The 18,827-nt window shown below is 47.6% G+C and overlaps 1 protein-coding gene across 1 annotated transcript in view; it reads left to right on the plus strand.

The window, feature by feature from the left end:
- The window catches only part of LOC132870279 (uncharacterized), an 89,919-nt gene that overhangs the window by 47,317 nt on the left and 23,775 nt on the right, over nt 1-18,827 (plus strand). The gene's annotated exons all lie outside the window — the stretch shown is intronic.

Genomic DNA, 18,827 nt, shown 5'->3' on the forward strand with positions numbered 1-18,827 from the left:
CGGCAGGCCAGGCAGCTTGGGCAGTTGCGGAGATAAAAACTCAGAACTGGGAGGAGTTCGGTGAGGCCATGGAGGAGGACTATCGGTCGGCCTCAAGGAAATTCTGGCAAACCGTCCGGCGGGCGCTTCAGGAGGGGGAAGCAGTACTCTGCCAACACTGTTTACAGTGCTGGTGGGGAGCTGTTGACTTCGACTGGGGACATTGTCGGGCGGTGGAAGGAATACTTCGAGGATCTCCTCCAGGGCTCGAAATTCGCGGTGGTCTGGTTGCCCGAGGCGACTTAATTTGTCATTTGGCGGGTAATTCCTGTCACTAGCCAGCCCGGCTGGCTAGTTGAAAATAAAAAAATATATATGAAGCAAAGATTCAGACTAGGCGTGTGCGATATATCGAATATACTCGATATATCTCCGAAAATTCTCTGTGAGATACATAAAATTTTTATATTGTAACTATCGAGTATTTTATGGTCATCTGCCGACTTGCGTTTGTTTAAAACATTTTCCAGTGGTTTTCTCCCTGTCCCTCAGGCAGTAACGTGAGAGGCTGCCTAAGGGGGAAAAAACCCAATAACGTCATGCACTCGCCAACCAATCCTGGGTCACATCTTGGTGCTGAAAGGAACTTGCAGGAAGATTTTCTAGTTTTGGTTTACAGCGCTGACTCAGTTCATGCAATCGCTGGTGTTGCATAGGCTACCGTGTAAGCTCAGTCAATTTCAGCGACAAATTAAAAATGGAAGCGGACGAATAGGTTTCTAAAAGAAGTAGTAAGGGGTCAGTCATCTGGCATTTTGTTGGATTATATTATGGTGCTCTGTGTTGTTCTCATTTATTTATTTAACAACAGTATCAAAATACTTGGGTCTTGAAATAAATGCACATTAGTCATGAACACTGGTAACTACTCTCTTTTGTGTTATTTTTGACAGAAGTAAAATTCATACATGAGCAAATTTTGGCTAGTTGATTTTCTGTTTGGCTAGTTCAGTGTTTCCCACAGAAATTTTGGAGACTGGGGGGGGCGTGGCGCGTGTGTCCAGTTGAATTGCAGAGGTGCGCGGGGGTTGTTTAGCCTACTAATACTACTAAACTGAGACTAACAAAGAACAAATTCGTTGGTATTGGTTATGCACCTTGTATTTTATTTTAGCATGTTGCTACTGAGGGCAGTCCTACAAGAACAACATATTACAGATAGCAACCAAACCAAAAATCCTACAATACTTCAAGGAAATTCACACCCTGAACTCCTACAAAAAGTTCTACAAAACAAGGACTTATAGCTCTGCTGTATGTCAAAAGTGACCCTGACAAATGCCTGCCCTATTTAGAAAGACCACACCCTGCATTTGTGCATTTGATTTTTCTTGGCTTTGAGAAAAAGAGTTCGAGTGCCCTTTCATAATTTATATCTTCTGGTTGTGGCCCGTTAATGGAAATCCTCAAGCAGGTGGCCAGGTGCTCTCCTTGCAGTCTGTTACGAAGGTCTGTTTTGACCTAAAATGGCAAACAACTTGTTACTACAATGAGTCATGTGATTGTAGAGCTTACTCTGAAATATTTAATTAAGTGAAAGTGAGATTGAACTTAGGTGGGATTTGAGCATAAAAACAATGGGTAAATGTAAATTGAAATTCACATCACTGGTTTGCCTGCAGATGTCCTTACCCTGTTCATTGTGGAAAAGTCTCTTTCACAATTCATGCTCGACACCGGCACAACAAGGGCAATCGCTGCTAAAGGCCTCTGCATGCTCTTGCGACAAGGCTTTCGCAGATAGCTTTTCGCAGACAGTTGTAATTTATTGTTGAGCGGGGAAAATAGGCGTGCGCGATGTTATTCACCGGCACAACGCAAGGGGGCGCGAAGTCGCAAGGAGTAGTTGGTGGGTGTGGTTAGTGGAGTGTTTATCCTCCGGTTACTTACAATGACTAGAACTTTTTTTTTTTTTTAAATAATGACTAGAACTGGAGTCGTATAGATGTACGTACTTCCTCAATCAACCGCTCTTCATGCTGCTCCATCTTCGCTCATGTTTTTAAAAATGCCGGTCGTGAAAACAAAACAAACCGGGAAAGTAGGGAAGCGGAAGTGCGTGTACAGCGGATGTAGAGTGGACCAATCAGAGCCCTCTTGTCTGCGACGCTGTCTGCGAGGCTTCTGCGGTGGTCACAATTTTTGGGAGGTGCGCGCAGAGCATCTGCGAAGGTGGGGGGGGGTACGCAGACGCTATCTGCGACACCGTCTGCGATGACTGGGTTGTCAGCATAAATTGGCCTTAAGTGGCTGAGTAATGGGTATATCTGCCCCCATTCATCGCAGTCACTTGCTAGGAGTGTTATACCAATTTGACATCCTGACAAAGACAGCAAGCAGTTGATGTTAGGCCTACCTCAGTCACTACCTCTTCATCCTGAGGTGAATTTCGAGCCCTCTTTTTGAAATAATTCAAAATGCTCATGATCTGAATTAACAAAAATTTAGCATCAGTTTAATAAGGATCGGAGATTTTCTGTTACAGCTGTAGCGTCTACAATAAGGCTGACATCGTCACCTGACATTCAACGCGTTGCATTAAGGCCTACGTTAGTGGAGAAACACTCTTAATCAGTAAATTTGAAAACGATCAAATTCGAGTCAAGAAGTTAATTTAATTAAGTAGGTAACTAACATTACATTCCCTTAATTATGTGGCCTAATAGCTTCACCTTTAGAAGGTAGCCTATTAGAAAAGGCTAAAAATAATTTAACGTCTTCCATCTCACCAGTAACAAATCGCGTTAAGGCTACTAGCACTAATTCTCAAAAGTGGCATCGAAGTTTGCTCTCTGTTAGAATAGACTACTTTTCCCTTTTAACATGTACATGCAGACTTTGATTAGTTTATCACTGCTGTCACTTCACGTCTCCATCACTTGGATAGACTGCGCACATACAATGTCAAGCGGGAAGCACTTCGCCTGTGAATTTGGAAACGACCTGATCCTGGTAGGATGATAAAGTTAATTTGACGAATTAGATAACTACATAGGGCTAACTGATATTGCCTCAAAATAGCCTACTGTTGGCTTACAGAAAAGGTAGGTTTGCCAGTACAAAATGGACAAAGTAATTTTACTGAAACAATACACTTAACGTCATCCATCAATGCGCTCTCCATACGCCTATAAAGCACAATAGCGTAGCCTAAATGTCACCTTCTCAATCGTGTCAAAGACTACATAAAGTTGTATAAACTTATCTTAACATGTAGATGCAGACAGGATGTAGCTTATCAGAGTTGTCTCCTCACGCTGTCTCAGATAGGCAACGCACGCAATGTCAGGCTGGGTGCGTCAGTGTCGCCGTGCGTGTGTGTGTGCGTGCGGGCGGGCGCGGACTGAGACTATGGCGGCCCAAATTAGACTATGGCGGGCCACCATAGTCTCATCAATGTGTGGGAAACACTGCTAGTTACTTTGGAAGGTAACTAGTCCGGCTGACTGGTGAAAAAAATATATGAATTTCGAGCCCTGTCCTCAATCCCACCGTCACGTCTTCCATTGAGGAAGCGGAGGCTGATGACTCAGAGGTGGACTCATCCATTACACAAGCCGAAGTCACTGAGGTGGTTGGCAAGCTCCTCGGTGGCAAGGCACCGGGGGTGGATGAAATCCACCCTGAGTATCTCAAGTCTCTGGATGTTGTGGGTCTGTCTTGGCTGACACGGCTCTGCAACATCACGGGGCGGTTGGGGACAGTGCCTCTGGAGTGGCAGACCGGGGTGGTGGTCCCTCAAGAAAGGGGACCGGAGAGTGTGTTCCAATTATAGTGGAATCACACTCCTCAGCCTCCCCGGGAAGGTTTACTCTAGGGTACTGGAGAGGAGAATTCGGTCAATAGTCGAACCTCGGATCCAGGAGGAACAATGCAATTTTCATCCTGGTTGTGGAACACTGGACCAGTTCTATACCCTTCATAGGGTGCTCGAGGGTTCATGGGAGTTTTCCCAACCAGTCCACATGTGCTTTGTGGATCTGGAGAAGGCATTTGACCGTGTCCCTCGTGATATTCTGTGGGGGGTGCTTCGGGAGTATGGGGTTTGGGGCTCTTTGCTAAGGGCTGTCCGGTCCCTGTACGAACGGAGCAGGAGTCTGGTTCGCATTGCCGGCAGTAAGTCAGACCTGTTCCCAGTGCATGTTGGACTCCGGCAAGGCTGCCCTTTGTCACCGGTTCTGTTCATAATTTTTATGGACAGAATTTCTAGGCGCAGCCAGGGGCCGGAAGGAATCCTGTTTGGGAACCACAGGATTTCATCTCTGCTTTTTGCGGATGATGTTGTCCTGTTGGCTTCTTCAAACCAGGACCTTCAGCATGCACTGGGGCGGTTTGCAGTCGAGTGTGAAGCGGCTGGGATGAGAATCAGCACCTCCAAGTCTGAGGCCATGGTTCTCAACCGGTAAAGGGTGGCTTGCCCTCTTCAGGTTGGTGGAGAAGTCCTGCCTCAAGTGGAGGAGTTTAACTATCTCGGGATCTTGTTCACGAGTGAGGGAAGGATGGAGCATGAGATCGACAGGCGGATCGGTGCAGCCTCCGCAGTGATGCAGTCGCTTTACCGGTCCGTCGTGGTGAAGAAGGAGCTGAGCCAAAAGGCGAAGCTCTCAATTTACCGGTCAATCTACGTTCCGACTCTCACCTATGGTCATGAGCTTTGGGTAATGACCGAAAGAACAAAATCATGGATACAAGCGGCCGAAATGAGCTAGCAAAGAGCTAGAGACCAGAGGTTTAAGCTGTGACACGTGGAACGTGGGGTGGATGCGTCGCATGGTGAGTGGTAGTGCCAGTCTGACGGAACATGGGTTGATTACCTTTTTGATGAGGAAGGCTCCTAGGTACCTGGGAGCCAGCTTGCGGGAGATGGTTCAGAGTGGCAAATGGCGTGTGGAGAGCATGACTCGTTGCCCCACCCGGTAAGTGGGCTCCTTAGAGCGGTGTTTGTTGGCCTGCCTCTTGGATGCTAGGGCAGAGCGAATGAGTTTTCTCCGGGCCAATGCCCACGTCCTCTTGCAGCGGCGTATGAAGGTCTGGGCTGAGGGTATGGCAGCCTCCTCCTCTTGGTTGGGGAAGAGTGGTGGTTGGTAACCTAGGGAGCACTGGAAGGGTGAGAGACCTGTGGCAGATGAAGGAAGTGTGCTATGAGTGTACTCGATCCAGGGTAGGTATTTACTCCAAGAATTGGCATCCCTGGACACCATGCACCTGAGTACAACCTCCAAAGCCTAGTTCGCCTGTTCTGCCTGGCCGTTGGTCTGTGGGTGGAAGCCTGAGGTGAGACTACAGGAGGCCCCGATGAGTTTGCAGAAGGCCCTCCAGGACTGTGCAGTGAACTGAGGGCCCCGGTCAGAAATGATGTCAGTGGGTAGTCCATGTAGGCGGAAGATGTGGTGGATGAGTAATTCTGTGGTTTCTTTGGCTGAGGGGAGCTTGGGCAGAGGAATGAAATGGACAGTCTCAGAGAAACGGTCAATGACAGTGAGGATGCATGTATTGCCACCTGAGTTGGGGAGTCCTGTCACGAAGTCCAGGTTGATGTGAGACCAAGGTCGATGTGAGGTTGGGAGGGGTCTTAGCAAGCCGGCAGGGGGTCGATTGGCTGTCTTGTTCCGGGAGCATGTGTCACATGCTGCCACAAACTCCTGGATGTCCTCCTTGATGGATGGCCACCAAAAGCGCTGCTGGATGAGTGCCAGGGTTCAGGCGGCTCCCGGATGACAGGCCAGCTTGGCGCCATGACCCCACTGCAGCACCTGGGTTCGCACAGGACAGGGAACAAACAGATGGTTAGGAGGAATGTTGTTGGGGTTACCTTCACCAGGGTTTTCTGCACGAGTGTCTCAACCTCTAGAATGGCGGCTCCCACCAGGCAGTGTGGAGGAAGGATGGTCTCAGGCGGCTTGGACTCCTCCTGGTGGGAAGAGAACATCCTGGACAGGGCGTCGGGTTTGCCGTTCTTGGAGCCTGGGCGGTAGGAGAGCATGAAGTTGAACTGGGAGAAGAAGAGAGACCAACGGGCTTGACGGGAATTCAGGCATTTGGCGGACTTGAGGTATTCCAGATTCTTATGGTCGGTCCAGACTAGGAAGGGGAGCTCTGACCCCTTGAGCCAGTGCCTCCACTCCTCCAAGGCTAGTTTAATAGCCAGTAGTTCTTGGTCGCCGATGTCGTAATTCCGTTCGGCTGGGGATAGTCGGCGGGAGAAGAAGGCGCATGGGTGGACCTTGTCGTCACTGGCCCTCTAGGATAGTATGGCTCCGACCCCTGACTCGGAAGCGTCGACCTCGACAATAAACTGCTTGGTAGGATCGGGTATGATAAGAATGGGTGCTGTGGTAAACCTGTACTTGAGTGTGGAAAAGGCTTTCTCTGCTTCCTCCCTCCACTTGAATTGGGTCTTGGTCGAGGTCAGGGCTGAAAGAGGTCCAGCCACCGTGCTGAAGTTGCGAATGAAATGCCTGTAGAAGCTGACGAATCCTAGGAAGCGCTGGAGCTCTCGTCTCAAAGATGGGGTGGGCCAATCGGCAACTGCCTCAAGCTTGAGGGGGTCCATCTGGATCCTTGCCGGGGAGATGATGAATCCCAGAAACGAGACAGAGCTCTGGTGAAATTCGCTCTTTTCCCCCTTGATGAACAACTTGCTCTCTAGCAGGCGCTGGAGGACCTGCCGGACGTGACCCCGATGTTCCTCCAGGGAGCGGGAAAAGATCAGGATGTCATCCAGGTACACGAATATGAAGATGTTTAGGAAGTCTCTTAAGATGTCGTTAACAAGTGCCTGGAAGACTGCAGGTGCGTTGGTCAGGCCAAAAGGGACCACGAGGTACTGGTAATGACCAGTGGTGGTGTTAAAGGCCATCTTCCACTCGTCCCCCTCCCTGATCCTGACGAGATGGTATGCATTGCGTAGATTTAGCTTGGTGAATACCTTCGCTCCCTGGAGTAGTTCAAAGGCCATGGTCATGAGCGGTAGTGCGTAGCGGTTCTTGACCGTGATGGCGTTGAGACCCCAATAGTCAGTGCAGGGGTGGAGTGACTTGTCCTTCTTTTCCACAAAGGAGAATCCCGCCCCTGCTGGGGAAGAGGAAGGACGGATGATCCCAACTGCCAAAGATTCGGAGATGTACTTCTCCATGGCTTGCCTTTCGATGGGAGAGAGAGAGAGAGAGAGAGTAGAGTTGTCCTTTGGGTCACGCTGTCCCAGGTAGGAGGTCGATACCACAGTCATAGGGTCTGTGAGGAGGGAGGGACACTGCTTGGGTCTTGCTGAAAACAAGTTTGAGATCCAGATATTTCAAAGGCACGTGAGAGAGGTCGGGGAACTCGCTGGCTGAAGGCTGCGGTGGTTTGGCGGGAGGCAGAGCGGAGTTCAGACAGGAAGCTAGGCAGGACTGGCTCCAGCCTAGGATGGTGTTGTCAGCCCAGTTAAGGTGGGGGTTGTGCTGCATTAACCATGGTAATCCTAGGACGATGGGTACGTGGGGGTTGTTCATGACGTGAAGCTGGATGGTTTCTGAGTGGTTACCAGAAATCCTTAGGGCGAGCGGGGCAGTAAGGTGGGTGATGCTGGTCAAGCCAGTGCCATTGAGCGTCAGGACAGTGAGAGGGACATCAAGAGCAAGTAGCTGGATTCCCAGATGCTTGGCAGTTGTGGAGCAGATCAGGTTCCTGTCCGCCCCTGAGTCGACGAGGGCCTGGAGGTGGTGATGCTGGTTGTCATGGATAATGATGACAGGGAGTAACAGACGATTAGCAGGGGACTGGTTCTGAGCGTTGCCCACCAGGACCCCTTGATTCACTGGTGGGCTCATCCTTTTAGCGGACAGGCTCGGCAGATGTGTCCCAGCTGACCGCAGTAGAAGCAGGCCCCCGTGCTCCGCCGGCGATGTTGTTCCTCCGCTGACACCTGAACCCGGTCTACCTGCATGGGTTCGAAGGACGCGGCGGGAGGTGGAGAAGAGGTGAATCTGAGGCGGTTCTTCTCTCTCCTCCATTGCTGGATCCGAGTGTCAATGTGGTTGGCAAGGTCCATGAGGCTGGAGAGGTCTGATGGCAGTTCCCGCGATACCAACTCGTCCTTGATGGTGTCGGACAAGCCGTGCAGGAAAGCGTCGATCTGGGCGTTCTCATTCCAACCGCACGAAGCTGCCAACGTCCGGAACTCGATGGCATAATCAGAGGTAGATCGGGACCCCTGCTGCAGCTCCATGAGCTCTCTGTCCGCCTCCCAGCCGGAAAGACAGCAGTCAAAAGTTCGCCTCATCTCCTCAGAGAAATCTTTGAAACTGGAACAGAAGGGTGCATTGGCATCCCAGACTGCAGTTCCCCACTCTCTGGCCTGGCTGGTGAGGAGTGTTATTGCATATGCTACCCGGGAGCATTCTGTGGGGAAGACCAGAGGTTGCAGTTCTAGAATCAATGAACATTGAGACAAAAATGATCTGCAAGTACCTGGTTCGCCATTGTAGGGCTGAGGTGCTGGAAGTCTCAGTTCGTGGAGAAAGGCGGTGGCAGGAGCTGAAGTAGGAAATGGCTGAGCAGGGGTAGGCACAGCTTGACAGTGCTGCATCTGCGTGGTGAGAAGGTTGAGTGCGTTGGACAAGGTGGCGAGGTTCTGGGTAATTTGTTGCAGGTCTTGTTGGTGGGTCCTGAGGAAAGTCCCTTGCTGCTGGATGGCCATTCTCAGATGGGCGAGTTCCCCTGGATCCATGTTGGCCAGAACTAGGGCTGCACGATTCTGGAAAAAATGTGTATCACGATTTTCTTGATAAGAATTGATATCACGATTCTCTGCACGATTTTTTTTTAAAACAAATTTAAATCTTTATTCAACTCAAATCTCAAGTTCAAAATCAATTTACTATTCAATTTGCATACCAAAAATATTTAAAGTAAAATACAGCACGACTAATACGGTCAAGGCAGTTGTGGTAATGTGCAATGTGCACAATGTCCATGGCTATAACCTCCATGAAGTTCACCTAGAACAGATATTCACACATTCTGTTAGCCAGAACACCAATAAAATAAAAAATAAAATACGCAGAGAAGACCCAATTACTTCTAAAATGAACTGCAATGAACTCTATGAAGTTCACCTACAACAGACATTTACACACATCGTGTTAACCAGAACACTGTAATAAAAACAGAGAAGACCCATTGACTGAACCATAACCAACAATTCTGACAAAAGGGGGAAAATACTATTCAAAACTATTAAGTTGGCCATTCGTTAAGTGCAAAAAACGTATGTGATTTTTGACATAAAGCACAAAGGGCTGAATATGGACCTGGACATGGCCCTGCATAATTGGCTCAAAGATTCTTTGCCAAGAACACAAGTCTGTCAACATTTTGAGGCTTCAGTGATGACCGGAAACAAGTCACGATGTTCCCCCCTGTACTGAACAGCTGCTCAGAGGGTGAGCTTGTGGCGGGAATGCCTAAATATTTCCTCGCCAGCACAGACAGCCGTGGATATTCGTCTGGTTTAAACCCGAAATATTGCCACACCAAAGAATGCGAACCTCTTTTTGGAACAAACTGTGTTGGACGACTTGCCTGGCTCTCTTCGCTAACACCTGGGTTTTCATCATCCTCCATTTTCCTCATGCAGACTTCGCATATCTCTTCACTCAATCATGCTGCTGTGCTCATTTCTGCCTTGCTTGCCGCTGAATCACATGACGTGCAGGTCCATTCATGATTGGTTTAGGGAGAAAGCCTGCTGCTACACGCAACCACATGACGTGCAGGTGCATTTAGGATTGGTTGAGGGAGAAAGCAACTACAGTGGACTTTATGGGAGCACAGAGGGAAACTAAAGTGTGACGCGGCTCGTGATGAAAAAAAACCAGAAGAATCGTCTCTAATCAAAAAGTGAATCGCATGTAGGTGTGAACCGAGATCGCGTTTTTTTAACGATATATCGTGCAGCCCTAGCCAGAACGTACTGTTAGGGTTAATGGCAATGTGGTGAAGTTAGGATCCAAGAGCCGAACACAGACAGTAATCCAATAAATAATATGATTTAATTCAGAGAAGAAAGGGCATGGCAAAAATGTAAACAAACAGGACAAAAAAACAAATGGCAAAAATAGTCCGGACAAAATGAGACAAACAACTTGATAAAAACATGAGACAGGCAAAGACAAAAATGCTAGTACAAGAAAACATGAACAAGAAAAGACCCTTAGTGCAAGAAACCATGAACCAGAAATAACCCTTAGTGCAAAAAACCATGAACCAGAAGAATACTAGTGCAAAAATCATGAACAAGAAAAAGTCACTACAGAGCAAAACCATGAGAAGCAAGAGAGGCACAGAAACAGCTAGAGAAGCAAACGAGACGTTCTGGCAAAAACAGAGTCTGAGAATGGCCTTTAAATAAGCAGCAGTGAAAACCAGGAAGTGAGTTCAGGGGAGAAGGAATTCCTGTCCCGGATCGGCGCTGGCGTGAGAGATCCGTAATCTCTGGAGTTTTTGTCCAGGGCGGAGCATGACAGTAACGGACAATAACAATTTTATCCAAAATAGTTTTTCCTACCTTAGTCGATTTATTTCCATTTCACATGCATGCAGTTGTTGTAAAGTTCAGTGTGTTTGTGTAGAACTCTCTCAGACTGTAGGTTCATTAGTCGATAATGTAGGCCCAATCCCAATTCTAATTTCTACCCCTACCCCTCCGCCTTCCCCTCCGCCTTCCCCTTGGCCCTTCCCCTTGAAACTGAGCTACAAGGGATAGGGCTTGAAATTCAACCCTTACGTATTGGGATAGCCCTTCAACGATCGCATACGTCATCGCGTACCTCCGTCAGCGTTTACGTTAGCAAAACGCGACCAAATGCGTCATTGGCTGCGACCAGCCGCTACAGTCAGAGCCAGAGGCAGAAATCTCTGCTGGCAGGGTGTGATTTGTTAACTAACACCACTGAATGGGATATCTTTGGCGCTTCGTGCACCACATCGGACAGAATGAGGTGTCAGAACACTCATGTAAACAATAAAAGCGAGAATAACAGAACAAAACGTACGCAGTAAAGCAACCGAAAACAATACTCACTCCCAAAGCTTTTTAGCAGCAGCTTGGATTTCAGAAATCGCTGCTCATTCTCAGCTCGAAAGCGAATCAAGCGGCGTGTTTCCTCTGGATAATAACTTAAAACACGTAAATAATGGAGAAAATACATTTATGACAATCTTTCGCCGCGGGAACCGCCATCTTTCTGAAATCCGCATGAAATCTCGCTGAAATCCGCATGGCATTGTGGGAAATCACTCAAACCCCTTCGTTCGGAGTCAGCTCCAGGAAAATCTCCGTTTGGAGGGGTACAGAAGCCCTACCCCTCCCCCTACCCCTCCGCGTTAACTGGGATTGGGATACCCCTACCCCTTCACGTGAACGCGCAAAATGGAGGGGAAGGGCTAAGGGGTTGGTCCAAGGGGTGAAATGGGATTCGGCCGTAGAAATCATAAAATAGAAATCTATAACAGTTTGTATGAAGAAAACAATAGGGTGCCAAGACTTTTGAACAGTACTGTGTTTGAGAATATTTATATATATATTTAACATCATCCACCTCTAGGTTAAAAAAAAAAAATCCTGTGCTGCATCAAGACAGACAGGATAATGTTTGAGTTTAAAATGATTGTTTAGTGTGTAGGTTGTGAGTGTTTTATACAGACCTGGCAACCTGTAACTGAATCAGTGCAGTCGTCTGTCATGACGCAGCACAGGGTTTTTTTGTTTGTTTGTTTTTTAAACCTAGAGGTGGATGATAGAAAAAAAAAGATCTATAAATATTTTGCACAGGACTGTGTTCCTCTGATAACAGAAACAAAGCTCCATCTCTCTGCTCTTCGTCTGTTCTGTTATTTCAGGATTTATCGCACATGTTGCTCCTTGTTGAGTTTTTTATGCCCGAGTTGTTTGAAACCAATCTCGGTTTTCTGTGTTGAATAAGGAAGCAGCTTCACCTGGAAGAAAATCAAACACTTTCATGAAGGCGCTAACTCGAATGTGAGAAGAAAAAATAAAACGAGATACTTAAGCAAACTCTTCCATCCTCACTTCCGACTTTCTGTTTTTGTAAAATACATTTTAAATAGAATTGTTTAAATAGAACTATTTCTCTGTTTGAAGAAGTAAAAACAGCACAAAAATTAACCATACTGAAGACAGATTAAGCTGCTTCCATGAAAGACGGTGTCTGTCTGACCCCAGCTGTAATTATCACGTGATGCGTGACGTCATGCACAAGGAATCTATAAACAGTACGCGTACCATACTACACCAGCGGGAGGATATAAAATAACTCACAAAGCAGCAAATGAAACCGAGACTAAGAAAACAGCCAAGACGTAATGGCGGATACGTAGTGAGGGACACTTTTAGAAACTGAAATAAAAGATCAAAAAGTCTAATTTTTGTGGTGCTCGTTCGTAATATATGCTCATTCCAACTTACCCGGTCGGGCATGTCAGGGACACATCCCACTTGCCGGAATGCATGTTTCACTTGCCCCGGGCAATCTGGCAGTCCTTAATGTTGAGCCCTGGGTACCAAAGATAAAAGTGCCACCCCAATGACAAGGAAAGGTACTTTTTCTCTGAATGTGTATAAAGTATAAAGCAGTAGTTCTCAAACTGGGTTTCCATCACTTCTGCATTTTGAAAATGATGATCCTATTACAGTCAATAACAACCCACCATTACTGAAGTAATTTATCATCAACTTCTTACAGCACATTTAACATGTTGCTTGCCTTGAATGGGTTTAAATACAAAAAAAACCCTAATAGATCTTTAAATAATGTCAGATTGGACAGTATGTGTTTTGTTGGTGGAAAGTTCAAGAATGAAAAGCTCCAGGACTCCAGTAAAAGCCAGAAGATTATTGTGTAATTAAATATTAGTTGGTTTATATTCAAGTCAAGAACATGTGAAGACTTTGCTATGAAGTGTAGTGAGCTGTATGGAAAGACTGATTTGCAGGGCTCATATAGTGGGGCAAAAAAGTATTTAGTCAGTCACCAATTGTGCAAGTTCTCCCACTTAAAAAGATGAGAGAGGCCTGTAATTTTCATCATAGGTATACCTCAACTATGAGAGACAAAATGAGAAAAAAAATCCAGAAAATCACATTGTCTGATTTTTAAAGAATTTATTTGCAAATTATGGTGGAAAATAAGTATTTGGTCAATAACAAAAGTTCATCTCAATATTTTGTTATATACCCTTTGTTGGCAATGACAGAGGTCAAACGTTTTCTGTAAGTCTTCACAAGGTTTTCACACACTGTTGCTGGTATTTTGGCCCATTCCTCCATGCAGATCTCCTCTAGAGCAGTGATGTTTTGGGGCTGTCGCTGGGCAACATGGACTTTCAACTCCCTCCAAAGATTTTCTATGGGGTTGAGATCTGGAGACTGGCTAGGCCACTCCAGGACCTTGAAATGCTTCTTACGAAGCCACTCCTTCGTTGCCCAGGCAGTGTGTTTGGGATCATTGTCATGCTGAAAGACCCAGCCACGTTTCATCTTCAGTGCCCTTGCTGATGAATCATAAAACACGGGACAAGATGTTAAACAGTCCATTGTGCCAGTAGATGGTATGCATGAGAGAGAGAGAGAGAAAGAGAGAGAGAGAAAGAGAGAGAAAGAGAGAAAGAGAGCGCAACATGAGAAGCTGCCAATCAAGATTTGAATTTGGGACACATCATCAGTAGTATGCCCTTGATTCATGGGGTGTTTCGGCCTTTAAATACTATACATTAAATACTATACACCCTCCTCAAAGGTGGCCAGCTACAGGTTGATCAAGCCTGAGCTTGTGTCCCAAGCCCAAATCCCACCCTGTAGTTTGTTACGATGTTATATAGGGTCTGTGAGCCCAGCAAGGATCTTTCCGCTTCATCCATATCCATTGGTTGCTTCTTTCAGCCGGTTCGGAGACAGCTCTTATTGTCTGACGAAGAGCTTGCCCTTGCATGCCAAGGTCTCTGAGCAGCCTGATAGTGGATGAAGCAACGAAACCCCGGCATCCCACTTCTACAGGATAGATCTTTGTCGACCATCCTTGTTGTTGAGCATCCACTGCCAGCTCGGTATATCGCAGTTTCTTGCGCTCATACGCTTCTTCCACTGCATTCTCCCAAGGAACAGTGAGTTCTATGATATACACTGACTTCATCAATGGAGACCAAAGTACCATATCTGGCCTTAAAGTAGTAGATGCAATCTCAGGAGGGAAAATTAGTTGGTGCCCAATGTCAACTAACAATTTCCAATCCCGAGCCTTAGCTAGTTCTCTAAGCTTAAGTGTGGAGGGAGGATGGTTAGGCTTTTTTTCTCGGACAAATGAAACTGTTATGGTGGAGTTAGTTGCTGTCTGGGGTAAGGAGTTGACTGTAGCTCTCTTGGTCTCTACTGCTGCTGCCAGACACTTCAAGACCTGATTATGCCTCCAGGTGTAACGCCCTTGTGTGAGGCTGGTCTTACAGCCAGTCAGGATGTGCTTGAGAGTCGCATCGGCTGGACAAAGGGAGCAGGTTGGGTCCTCACCATACCACTGGTGGAGATTTTTGGCGATGGCAATACATCATAAGTGGCCCTGATGAGGAAACTCAGGTTATTTGCCTCCATCTTCCACAGCTCCCTCCAGCTGAGCTCTCTTCTCTCAAGCCCCTCCCATTTCATCCATTGCCCCTGTTTAACAAGTGAGACAGCCTTTGTGGTTCGATCAACCTCCTCCTGGCGGCGTATCTCCTCGACCATCATTTTCCTCCTCTCTGCCTTGGAAGCCTTGTGCCATGTTGGCTTACCTTCTGACAGACCAAATCCCCCTCTTCCAGACTGGACATGACCCACAATGTCCTTATACCTCAAACCTGACACTGCACTCTGCAGTGCATTGGACGTTGTCCATTTCCTTCCAGTTGCTAGAGGTGGTGCGATCGTGCTGACGATCAGATCTTTGGAGTCCTTTAAGGTCATGTGAAGCCTCACTTTGGCACACTTGTACTCTTCCGTGAGGCTTGTGACCGGAAGTTCAAAGACTCCTTTGCCATAGAGGCTGATATTGGTCAGACACTTTGGGACACCCAGCCATTTCTTTATATATGAGGTCATGGTTCGTTCCATCTTCTCCACAGATGTCATTGGAACCTCATATATTGTGAGTGGCCACATGATCCGAGGCATAAGTCCATATTGCAGGCACCAGAGCTTCAGCTTTCCTGGCAGTTGGGTCTTGTTGATGTTTGCAAGCCCATTGGTGAAGTCGTGCTTTAGCTGTTGGACTTGCTCTTTATCTCCCAGGCTGGCATTGTACCACCTACCTAAACTTTTCACGGGTTGCTCATACACCGTTGGTATTGGATCATCACCAATGTAAAAGCTCATATTTTGAGCTCTTCCTTCACGATTGAAATGCTTCGTGACTTGCTCGGCTTAATTTTCATCCGGGCCCATGTGATGTTCTCTTGCAATTTCGCAAGTAGTCGCTTTGTACATTGCACAGTAGTGGTCAGGGTGGTCATGTCATCCATGTATGCCCGTACTGGTGGAAGGCGTATGCCATTCTTAGTGCGCTCTCCCCCCACAACCCATTTTGAGGCCCTGATGATTACTTCCATGGCCATTGTGAAGGCAAGTGGAGATATTGTACACCCTGCCATAATTCCTATCTCCACATGCTGCCACGATGTTGTATAGGCAGCTGTTGTAAAGCACAGCTGCAGGTCCTGAAAGTAAGCTTTTACCAGGGAGGTGATGAGGGGTGGGACGTGGAAGAAGCCAAATGATTCCCAGAGGAGGTTATGTGGCACAGATCCAAATGCGTTGGCCAGATCAAGGAAGATGACATGGAGATCTCTCCTTTCCTTCTTGGCCGCCTGGATCTGATGCCAAATCATACTGGTGTGCTCCAGACATCCGGAAAATCCTGGTATCCCTGCCTTCTGTACAGATGTATCAACGTACTTATTCTTCTCCAGGTAGGTAGACAACCTCTGTGCTATTACACTGAAGAAGATTTTCCCCTCCACATTGAGGAGGCTTATCAGGCGGAATTGACCGATGTCTTTTGAGTCCTTCTCTTTGGGAATTAGGACGCCCCCAGCTCTTCGCCACACCTTTGGTATTATTCCTTTCTCCCACACAATCCTCATGAGCTTCCAAAGGTGTCGTAGCACATCTAGTGCATTCTTGTAGAGCTTATACGGTACCCCATTTGGCCCGGGTGCTGACGCAGACCTTGCACGCCGTACCGTATGCTCGATCTCCTTCCATTTTGGAGGGCCAGTCTCCATGAAGAATTTGGGAGGTTGGACAGGTGGTATATCAGGTGGGATGACTAGCTGTTCATGTCTTTTTGTGTCCTGGTGGATTTTCTCCAGATGTTTCTCCAGTTCCTGCTTAGGGGTTTGTAACGTCCCACTTTTTTCTTGAAGGAAGAGGTCTTTGACAAACTTAAAGGGTTTTTAAAAAAAAAACGTGTTCTTGAACGTTCCTTCTTTCTGCGAAGTATCCTCATTCTCTCTGCTCTTCGCAAAGTTGTCAAACGACCTTTGATCTCTGCCTGGAGGAGCGTTAGACCTTCTTTCTCTACGTCTGAGGCTTTCTTCCATTGCTTTCCAAGCATCCTTCTCTCTCTAACCAGCCTTTCCATCTCTTGCTGCCTCCTGGACTTGGTTGGTGCTGATGTTATTTTGGCACCTCTCCCTTCACTCACTCCAAAGCGCTGTACGCCATATTGGTAGATGATGTCTCCAAACCTTTCCAGCCTCTTCTCTGCTGTGCCCACTTGTTGTTCCAGAATCCGTGTCAGGTCACTGTTGACAGCTTCCCATTCTCTCTTTTCAAAAGCTTTGGGCCACTTCACATGAGGTTTGTGCGCTTTGATCTTTTCCCTTGAAGGTCTGCGTAATTGAGGCAATTCGTCCACTGACACTACTGCGCTTGTACCATCTTCCTTAGAGCTAAGGGTTTTGATGCTCTGCGATCTTTGGGTTTGCTCCGGCCGCTGTGCTTCACTCGACTTATCTGACTGGTTGCTTCGTAGGAAGTAAGAGTCAATGCGAGGCCCTTCTCTCTGCTTTCTCAAGCACCCCTTCTTTCCTTGGTGGATCTTCAGCCCCTTCGTTGATGTTACTTTAGACCATCCGCAGACACACACCTGAAGTGATTGACCTTCTGCTGTTGTAGTTGTCCCATGCACCGCATTCTTACTCATAGTCATGTTCATTCCTAGGTCAATAGCCATGTGGTCAATCTCTGAGCCATCTTGCGCCCCCGCTCTCGCAGGCTCTAGGGGTATGTTCTCATATTGACTTTCCGTAGCATTTTAGGGTGTACCCAATCACCTGAAAGAGTGTTGGGGACTGCCACCATGAGTAGCTAGCCCATGGCAGCCCCAGTGGGGTCTGTTCCCTCCTGTCAGCTGTCTTTCCAAGCAGTCACACAGTCTTTCCTGTGTCGTCAGCTGTCCTTTCACAGCGGTCACTGGACAAAGCCAGATAATTAGAATCATAAAACACGGGACGAGATATTAAACAGTCCATTGTGCCAGTAGATGGTATGCATGAGAGAGAGAGAGAGATAGAAAGAGAGAGAGAGAAAGAGAGAAAGAGAGCGCAACATGAGAAGCTGCCAATCAAGATTTGGAAGGAGGTTTTCACTCAAAATCTCACGATACATGGCCCCATTCATTCTTTCCTTTACACGGATCAGTCGTCCTGGTCCCTTTGCAGAAAAACAGCCCCAAAGCATGATGTTTCCACCCCCATGCTTCACAGTAGGTATGGTGTTCTTTGGATGCAACTCAGCATTCTTTCTCCTCCAAACATGACAAGTTGAGTTTTTACCAAAAAGTTCTATTTTGGTTTCATCTGACCATATGACTGTAGCAGTTCGGATGGGTGGGTGGAGCACAGAAGGACGGCAGGCCAGAACTGAGTTCACAAAACCCGTTTATTGTAGCTTTTGAGCTTGCTTTTCAGCTTTCTTTCACTCACACCTTCACTCACTCACACACATCTGTTGTGGTCAGGTTGGGGAGAGAGCCCACTCTGCTTTTGCTCTCTTCCTTAAATAGGGCGTGGTCACTGGGGAAGACACACAAACACATTAATCACCCTCAGGTGCAGTGATTCTGCCACTTACCTTCCCCGACTCCGCCCTCCGGTCACAGACAGATGCTTGGCCATGCCCCCGCTGCCACATACCCCCACCGCCCGACTCAGGCCGGGCGGCTGTCCGGCCTGCAGCCAACTCCCCCCCCCCCCCTTGATGGGAGAGGAAGTCCGCCACGGCCATCTGCGCCCCCGGCCTGTGGATCACCTTGAAGTTGAAGGGTTGGAGTGCCTGATACCACCGGGTGATCCGCGCGTTGGCATCCTTCATGCGGTGGAGCCACTGGAGGGGCGCGTGGTCCGAACAGAGGGTGAAAGGGCGTCCCAGCAGGTAGTAACGGAGGGCGAGGACCAGTCATTACTATAGATAATGATATCGTCGAGGTAGGCGGCCGCATAGGTGGCGTGGGGGCGGAGGACCCTATCCATCAGCCGCTGAAACGTAGCGGGCGTCCCAAACAGCCCAAAAGGAAGTGTGACAAACTGGTGTAAGCCGAATGGTGTGGAAAAGGCCGTTTTTTCTCGGGATAATGGAGTCAAGGGGATCTGCCAATAACCCTTTGTTAAATCCAGTGTCGAGTAAAAGCGAGCCGTGCCTAGTCGATCGAGCAACTCATCAATACGAGGCATTGGGTATGCGTCAAATTTAGACACCG

The sequence above is a fragment of the Neoarius graeffei genome, chromosome 22, assembly GCF_027579695.1.
Source record: "Neoarius graeffei isolate fNeoGra1 chromosome 22, fNeoGra1.pri, whole genome shotgun sequence".
Taxonomy (NCBI): Eukaryota; Metazoa; Chordata; class Actinopteri; order Siluriformes; family Ariidae; genus Neoarius; species Neoarius graeffei.